Below are 7713 nucleotides of genomic sequence, written 5' to 3' on the forward strand. Positions count from 1 at the left end.
AACAGGCTGTGAGATACTTTCTGTGATGTCTGAGGAACTGTGTCATTCCAGCTTTGTGCCTAGCGTGGTACAGGGGTCTGAGTTGGTGGGTATGGTAAGGGAACTGTAGGACTTTTACAGAGGTTTCATTTTCAGGGGGACTGCGGGGAAAATTTTTATGTTTTTGTGAGTTAGTTGCGTGCAAACAGCTGTCATGGCACTCATAAGCGAAGGCATGAATGCTCCCCATGCCACATGGCACATTAATGTACCAAGCTGAAAACAGTGCTAGCTGAAACCAAAGTGAAAAAGGCATTTAAACCAGCACTTTACTGGAAAAAGAAAGCCCTGCCCAATTCTTGCCTTCTTCCTGGCATGTTTTCCTCACATCTGCTCAGGAGGTTTTTCTCAACTGCAGCTAAGGGCTCCTGCCTGACCTTGATGTTGCAGTTTTGTAGAAGCAACAAAGGAAAAAAAAATGCAAAACAATAAGTTCCACTCTGCTATTCCAGCTCTTTGCACGTAGCTGAGTACCATATGTTTTGAAAGGCTGTGGAAAAGCACATGCCAGCATACATGTGCTCACCTCTGATGGCTGGGACGGGAGAAGGGATGTAGCCATGAACTTTCCCTTCTTCTCCTTACCCTTTCTGGAGCATCTGCAGTTATTAGTGGCAGGCCTATCTCACAGCTAGCAGTAACGAAGCAAGAGATTTGGAGCTTAGCACTCCCCGCGAGTACAGGGGAGGTGAAACTCTCCAGGTACTCCCATATCATCATATTGAAGAGTGAGGTCTAACAACATCCGTTGAAGTGGAATTTCCATGGGCTTCAATGAGTTTTGGATTAGGTCCCTAAGTCAGGCCAGCCACGGGTTACTTCTATAGACTGAAGTACTAGAAAGTCTGATGACTGCATGCTTCCTGCTCATTTCGTTTTATTAACCTCTTGATTTTTTTCCTGTTATTGCTGCAAGTGCAGCTGGCTATGTAGGAAGCTACTGCAAGTTGTGTAGGTGTCAGCCGTTTGGGGTTTGTATAATCCTGCTCTGCACAGCGGGAGTTTCCTGCCTGAGGGCCTGGCCTGTCACACCTAGCATCAAAAAATGTAGAAGTATAAAATAGCATCCACCTTTTGCACAAAGAATTGTATAAATGGAGGGAAATCCTCTAGATCAGTGAAGACAGGTCTCTGTTGTCCATATCTCATAATTCCCTTCTGTAGTGATCAAGCCTGAGAGAAAATATAATCGTTGATATTTTATTCCACTGATCTTGCTTCCAGCCTTACTATTTTTGTACTGGTCTGTCTTCCAGAGCACAGGATAACTCAGAAATGCTAAACAGTGTTAGCATTTAAGTTCTTTGAAGGCTACACTTATCTATAATGTTTTCAAAATCATCAGAGCTCTTTCATCTTCATGATTGTCATTAGGTGTGAGATCAAGACAGAATATCAACACAGAGGGGACTAGTTTGTTTTATTAATGTTCAGAAGATTTTAAGATATATTAGACTTCAGGCAGATGCTTGGCCTGGTTCAAAATCACATCATACTTCAGATTTAGACCAGGGATGATCCAGCCTTATGAATCCCTATGGTGCATGTTGGGCTCACATGGCATAAAAACACAGCAATGCAAAGACAACTTGCACCTGATGGCAGGTGTGCTCATGAGATCAGACACTGAGCTGGGTAGAGCAGTGGCATTTCTAATAACCCAGGGTGCCTTTGGAGAGCTTAAACAAACACCTGCCATGAGTTGTAGGGCCAGAGTAGATGACCTGCTGAGGTCTCTTTCTGCCCTGGTTTTCTAGGAGACCTAGTCAATAGTTAGCCTGTTCCCTGTCTCAGCCAATGCCAAGATTCACAGAAATGATTCAAAGAACAGTATGGGCCAGGGTCTGTTCCCAGCCTTGTTTTAGAGGGAAAAGGAGAGTTCAGGCATATGGAAGTGAGCTGTGCACTGACAGAGAGCCTCAGGATTAGGGAACAACTCCAGCCTCCCATGCTGCACTGGTGCTGTTGCATGGGTTTCTCCTAATCCTAGCATGGCCTAAGATAAAATGCACATTTCAAGATCAGGAATATTCTTCAGCTGGGACAAGGCTGGTGCCTAACTTTGGTCGTATCTCCCATGGCAAATCTTCAGAGGCACTTGTGTTTCTCTCTGCTGACTGTACAGGCAATCTAAGTCTTACTTCAGTAGCAATCTCTTCAACATCCTCAAAAGCATCTGCATTTACATTAGGAGCAAGGGAAGCCTGCTTTAACTACTGTCAGACAAATTACGCCTTTGCTGAGTTTGGTACTATGATGCTGAAATAGTGCTGGAGCCACCATTGCAAGGCTGTCCAGAAACAAGGCATTTAAGAAAAGAGCAGGCAGTTTTTGATACAGATTTTCATTAATAGCACAGAACACCTCCCCTGTGAGGACATGTTGAGAGAGTTGGGGTTGTTCAGCCTGGAGAAGAGAGGCTCTGGGGAGACCTTTTAGCGGCCTTCCAGTACTTAAAGGGCCTACAGGAAAGATGGGGAGGGACTCTTTATCAGGTGGTGTGGTGATAGGATGAGGGCTAAAGGTTTTAAACTGAAAGAGGGTAGAGTTAGATTAGATATGAGGAAGAAATTCTTTACTCTGAGGGTGGTGAGACACTGGAACAGGCTGGCCAAAGAAGTTGTGGCTGCCCCCTCCGTGGAAGGGTTCAAGGCCAGGTTGGACGGGGCTTTGAGCAACCTGGTCTAGTGGAAGGTGTCCCTGCCCATGGCAGGGGGGTTGGAACTAGATGATCTTTAATGTTCCTTCCAACCCAAACCATTCTATGATTCTATGATTCTAACATCTTGTGTATCCTTGCTCAGGTGAGGGCCAGTGGTTATGAATGGCAATTGGACTTTTTAAGCCATGGGTTTGAAACAGGACAGATAGTGAGAGGAAGGAAGGAAGTGCCATCAGTCCCGTTTTACGTCTGGAGAGACTTGAGGCATGCACAGGCTCATCCGGGATCTCAGCCATAAGATCGGTCGATACAGATTTTAGGGACCCCATGCAGGAATTTAGAATTTCTCCCTCGAGAAGGGACAGTAAAACAATTTCAGGAGCAAGGGGCATGCTGCGAACAGCCTGTCATAAGGCACGTACGGACAGCTTTGGAATGAAGATGGCTTTTACACACTCAACCTGATGGTTGTTGAGGGCCAAGCCTGTGGTCACAGGAATGAGCAGAAGCAGGAATTCTAGTAGAGCTTTTCCTCTGTGCATTAACAATTGGGGGAAGCTCTGTCGTTTTGAGGAATTTCCGAGGACAGTAAATTACATACTAGATCACAGCTCTATTATGTTTTTGGGGAAGGCATTTGGAAATTAATGTTTCTTATTAAGATTTAAATGGGTAATACATACAGCTCTGCTGCTCAGAGGCATCATCAAACCTGGCCTGCCACAGCATTTTCTCTCCTGTTGAGGTGGGTTTTAAGCGGAGCCTGGGTTGACAGCAGCCAACTATGTAAGCAGGCCCTTGCCATCTCTGTGTTTCAGTTCTCTGCTGCCAAACAAGAATGGTATTTGCTGCCCCTACTTCACAGGGTGTTTAGAGAGAACTGGGTGCAGGAATAATCCATCCGTGCTTGTGATAACAGCCTGATAAAGCAAGAGCTGGAGAAATACCTAGAAGGCAAGTGAGACACAGCTTTCCTCTCAGCCAGAAGGAAGGATTTCAATGCCAGGAGTGATCAATTTTAGGTGACCTTTGAGTTCTTCCTAAAACAAATATTACTTTGGTAAATCAGCTGACTGAGATGACACAATGGAGTTAAAGGTTTTTTCTGGGCTGGGAAAAGTCTTCTGTTTATTCAAAAGTGGTCCATTAGGAGGTGTCTAAAAGGCAGGCTAGATATCCTATTGTGGTGGGTTGACTCTGGCCTGCAGCTAAGCACCCACATAGCCACTCACTTACTCCCCACCTGCCAGAGGACAGCAGAGAATAGGAAAAGTGAGAAAACTAGTGGGTTGAGATAAATACAGGTTAATAAGGGAAAGAAAGAGGAAAGAAAAAACAAGTGACGTGGAGGCACTTACCATGTCCCACAAGCAGATGGATGCCCAGCAAGTCTCCAAGCAATGGTCACCTTGGAAGACAATCCTGCCCACCACCCCTGTTTTTTATTGCTGAACATGATGTTATATGGTTTGAAATATCCTTTTCGTGAATTTGAGTCAGCTTTCCCAGCTGTAACCCCTCCCAGCTGTAAACCCAGCCCACTCACTACAGAGATAGAGTGGGAAAGAGAGAAAGCCTTGATGTTGTGCAAGCACTGCTCAGCAATAGCCAAAACACTGTTTTATCCACAAATCCAAAACACAGCACCTTACAGGCTGTTACAAAGAAAGGTAACTCCATCACAGACAGACCCAGTACACCCATCTTGTTTGGATGGCTCTGATGGGAGTTATGACGGAGATGGCAGGGCTTTGGGGCAGAATTCTTACAGGCTTCCACAGGGATAAACTGAAGTTTGAAGAAGAGATATGGACTGGGTGCAGAGATGGTGGATTAAAGTTACAACATCCGTGTCATGTCATGGAATGGTTGTCACAGTGAAACCTCTGTTACAGGCCACCACCATAAGCACACAAGCCCTCAGAATAGGCTGCAAATGTAGTCAAAAATTCCTTAACAAAGTCCACTGGTGCAGCATTATAACATGCAAATTTAGTACTGTAATTACTAGACAACCTGCTACAGGGAGTTAGCTGCTCTGTAGGAACTGCTCTTTCCTGCAAAAAAACATGAAACGGATCATTCTTCCATCAGAGAGAAACAAGACATTGCAAATCATCTTTTGCAAGCTCTTTCCCATGCTCCCTGTTTCTGCACGCACACCTTGTGCCTTTCAGCTCACCCACATTCCCAATACAGCCCCTCCAGCCCACTGTGGGCCACCATCACAGCCCCCCAGTTTCTGCCCTCACCCAGCACTGGCTCAGTCCTCATCCAGGATGCTGCCGAGCACAGATAAGGGGGACAAGTTGCTGTTTAGTTACCACACACAACAGGAGCTGGATCAGATTAGTTGATGGGTGGTAACTGCCCATAGGCAGGCTGAGCCACATGCAAGATCATTTAAGAAATAAACTCTGCATAATCAGGCAATTACAGTGGATCAGCTCACGAATGGCAATGGGACCCTTCTTTGACATCACAGTCCTAAGAAACTGTTTCATGGAAAACTGGAAATGGTTTTCTGAAAGAAGTTTGGTTTTACTGTAGATTCATCCTATTTGGTCTTAAAAAGTCGTGATTTTTACAGAAGGCTGAGATTAATTCCCACAGCAAATCATTTCCATTTCAAGTGCAAGTACATTTCATTTACTATGTACAAATATAGCCCAAAACTAATGATGCCCTCATGTGTGATGCAATTCACATCCATGCTTAACTACTCTAAGCCCTCGTCTCTTCTGGCAAACTGTGAATCGCAACCATGAACAGCAGCAGCAGCAGGGAGGCTTTCTTGATCAAGATGAATGGGTTAAAAAAGGAACTCTAGTAAAGGCTGTGCTGGTCTTTTGTGTTTTAACAATGAGAGGAAGCTCTGCCTAGTTTGAGGAATTTCCCACGTCTCCAATTCAGACTTTGGAAAACTGCTTTATTAAGCCTGTCTAAGAGGTGTTAAAAAAATAAAAATAATCAAGGAGATTAGGACAAAGATATCTTCCCAGAGCCTACGCATGTTCTGTTTGTTTGTTTTTTAAACCTGGATCACCGGAGGCAAACTGAGAGGAATCTAGGGAAGTTAAATAATGACAAATGCCAAATACTCACACGAGGTTCCTGCTGAGCTGACCCAGCCATTACTGAATTCAGTCAAGTGTCACTGCTACGCAGATGCTGAAGATCTGCCCCTAAATTTCCTTACGTATCACTTCATCCTGCAGTGTTGCCAGACACCGCAAGACAGGTTAAGTGACAGAAATAGATGAGGAATTTTCTGGGTGAGAGGAATATCTATGGGTTGAGAAATGCCACTTTCACCATGCAACAGCAAGTGATGGAGCAAGGAGAAATGGAGCCTCAGGCTTCCAAATTCCCTACGTCCTTTCCCTTACTTTTCCCTTGCCTGTTACAAGCTCATTGCCTCCCATAAAACTGTCACTGAAAGTGAGAATTACAGCACTCAAACAGTAACACCTTTCTTCCCCAAATCTGAAAGCTCCTTATGCTCACACAGGTGAACATCACTTTCCCACTGATAGGGAGACAGAAACAAGGTTGTACAAGGTCACACCACAGCTGTGTTTTTCTATTCTGAATCACGATCGTTTAAGCAACCAGTGGATACTGCTGCACCAGAGATGTTTGGATGGAGCATGACTTTTGGCGTTATAGACATCAACAGAAAATAAAGCGTCAGAAAGCATTCCTGCATCCCCCCTGACACTGAGCACTGGCAACAGCACTCCAGCACTCCAACATAACACCATAAAACTGGCTTTCACTTAAGCAGATCAAAACACAAGTAGAAGATAAATGTGACACTCAAAGACAGTACACAGCAGCATCTCATCCTGTGGCTGTGGGTACCCCAAGTCCCTCTCCCCTGTCAGCAAGTGTCACCTAATATGAAACTGAAGGGCGATGCAAGAGATTGCTCTAAAAAAGAAACAAACCCATCATTTTATACAGATGACAAAAATACAGTGACTATTATCTGCGTTGCAAATCCCAGCCATATGTAAGCATAAAACAAAATGAAAAAAAGCCAAACACTATTGCAGTTGATCTGGGGTTTTTTTTTCTGAATCTGTGTAGTATGCCTTAGGAGGTAATAAATGCAGTCCAGATTAGCACAGTATTTCCATGCATGTCCCTCTTTACCTCTGCAGCCCCGACCTTAAACTAGATTAATCACAGCCTCTATTAAAATTCACTAGCCAAGCTAACAGACAGTAGCATTTTGTCAGAAGCTTGAATGGCTTAATTCATACCCTGAAAAGCCAAAAACATCCCTCAGAAAACTGTGAACTAATCACCACAAAATGAAACATGCATAGACTGTAGTTTTCCCAATAGAAACCTGCAGCAGGTTTACTGGTCATGCAAAGTTTGCTCCGCAATGTCAGAATCTGGCTCTGAAAATTCTTTCAAGCTGTCTTCACCTGCCCCAGACTGTTATACCACAGAAGGAGACCGATGCTGTTTCATGCACATCATCCATACCTGTAGGACAACAAGTGCTGGTCGTGTCCGAGTCTTTTCCAAACTTGTCCTTCTGTGCTGGGAAGGAAACTTCCCATCCAGGTGTCAACTCCTGCCTCAGTCTCTGCCCTTTGTTTTTCCAAGAGCTCAAGACACACCTGCTTTTTCGTGTGTGCTGTTGATTGTTGAGCTCAGGGTTTGTTTTTTGTTTTGCCTTTCTTTTTGGAACAAATTAAACAGCCTGTGAGCAATTCTCAGTAAGCGCGAGAGAGAACCTTTTGGCTTGTGGTGATTTAATCAAGCAAACCCCGTGACCTCCCTTTCCTGCGATCAGTGGGAACTGATCCCTTCTCCACCAGCGCAGGGTGGAGTTGCAGCTAAAAACCACAAGCCTGAAAGCACTGTGCTGGATGGGCAGGGCAGGTCTTCCTTCTCCGTTTGTTGTGTCAGAGAACATGGTGATTCCTGCTGGTCCGAAACACGGAGATGACCTCTGGCCAGGAAGGAACCTGCGAAATATTTTCTAAGTGATT

The 7713-nt window shown here is 44.7% G+C and overlaps 1 protein-coding gene across 3 annotated transcripts in view; it reads right to left on the reverse strand.

The window, feature by feature from the left end:
• ADGRF5 (adhesion G protein-coupled receptor F5) overlaps positions 1-7494 on the reverse strand; it is a 50732-nt gene extending 43238 nt beyond the window's left edge. For 2 of the 3 annotated variants that reach the window (XM_074861421.1, XM_074861418.1), the window contains exon 1: positions 7202-7494. The gene's annotated coding sequence lies outside the window, so the exon portion shown is untranslated. Of the gene's footprint in view, positions 1-7058; positions 7178-7201 lie in introns of those variants that run through there. The other variant, XM_074861419.1, reaches the window with a different exon arrangement.
• Between the last annotated feature and the right edge of the window lie 219 nt (positions 7495-7713).

This window comes from Strix uralensis, chromosome 3, assembly GCF_047716275.1.
Source record: "Strix uralensis isolate ZFMK-TIS-50842 chromosome 3, bStrUra1, whole genome shotgun sequence".
NCBI lineage: Eukaryota > Metazoa > Chordata > Aves > Strigiformes > Strigidae > Strix > Strix uralensis.